General features: G+C 36.8%; 1 protein-coding gene across 1 annotated transcript in view; it reads right to left on the reverse strand.

The window, feature by feature from the left end:
• The window catches only part of LOC109480106 (actin filament-associated protein 1-like), a 36,992-nt gene that overhangs the window by 3,626 nt on the left and 31,898 nt on the right, over positions 1–1,468 (reverse strand).

Raw genomic sequence — 1,468 nt, forward strand, 5'->3', positions numbered from 1 at the left:
AGTGAGGACCTGCATAAATATATAATGTAGACATAGTTTACATCACTATACATTTATAATACAAGTGTAGAAACTTTTAATATAATCTGTCACAGACAAGCCCATTATCTAATTTTTTTAAAAATCATATTTAATGATTATCCTGAAATATTTTGAAAAAAATCTGATTAGAAGTACAGAGAATTCCGTCACTATTTTCCATGTGTAACTGTTTTTTTTCTCTCTCTCTCACATATGAATTTTCTTTACTGTGTTTTTCCCTGTGTGTAGATATTTGGTGACTACCACCTGTTCAGACACAGCCATGTCTCAAGACGCTCCACGAGTGCCAGCCACCAGAAACACCACGGGCTGCTTCAAGAAAACTCTGTAAGTCAACTTTCAGTACCTCAGGTTCTTGGAAACTGATTATCCTTCTTAGCTACCAGACGAGTATAGTTGGTATAATACAGGTTAGTATCACAATGTAGGTTGTCTAATTAGGTAACTCTAGGACTGTCTCCACCTCTTTTTCCTTTTATTTTTTGAATTGGTAGTACTAGGCTCCCAGGAAACAAGATAGAATTTTGTTTACTTAGAAAATTGTCAGCAATTGGTTATAGAAATTTGTTATAAATACACGTAGTAACAAAGTAACCAATTTAAAAGCCCTAGCTGGTTATATTGTCAATGTGATGGGGTAAGTTTTTCTGTTTTTCTGTACGACTGTACATGTACATGTACGATATATTTGGTGACAAATTGTTGATAGAATGTACTGTAAATCTTGTAATGTTCGTGGTGGTTTTATTTTTGCGGTATTCGCGTTGATTGTTCCATCGCAAAGTCATGACATCGCGAATGTGATTTGTTTTAGTACTACAGCTGGATAACCAGTCTATTGGGAGCTTGCCCGGGCTTTTGGCGGGAATACGCGAGTTGGCCAGTCACTTGCCTGGTTTATTTTAATCATACTGCAGTGTAGTCCACTTAGCAGGGGTTAATATTAGAAGTTATTAATAGCAGACTGTGCCTGTTCATTAGAATTTTTGAAAGATTATTCTTAGTCTATTAGATTTTTTTCTGTACTGGATGTTTTTCAAGGCAATCACCGACTAACACCTGTTCACAAAACCGATGGTGCTGATTCAAGACTGCACTTCCAGCCAGGAACACATTTTTGTGCTCTCTCTCTCTCTCTCTCTCTCTCTATATATATATATAGTATTTAACATCACGAGACACATTTTTAACATCATATGGCTGCCATATCGGCTGCGATGGCACGGACGTTTGTTTACTAGTAAATCCAGATGAACTTTCACATGCACTTGCTTCACTCATTTAGATACATATCAGGAGAGTCTTAATAAACAAGCTATTTGACATTCTTCTCTACTGTTTCCACAACATGAACCGCGCTATTTGATCCTCCTTCTCTATCTATTCTCAACAAGAACCGCGCCGAGCTTCTCTGTATGTGAAAATA

This window comes from Branchiostoma belcheri, unplaced genomic scaffold, assembly GCF_001625305.1.
Source record: "Branchiostoma belcheri isolate BF01 breed outbred unplaced genomic scaffold, Haploidv18h27 scaffold5, whole genome shotgun sequence".
NCBI lineage: Eukaryota > Metazoa > Chordata > Leptocardii > Amphioxiformes > Branchiostomatidae > Branchiostoma > Branchiostoma belcheri.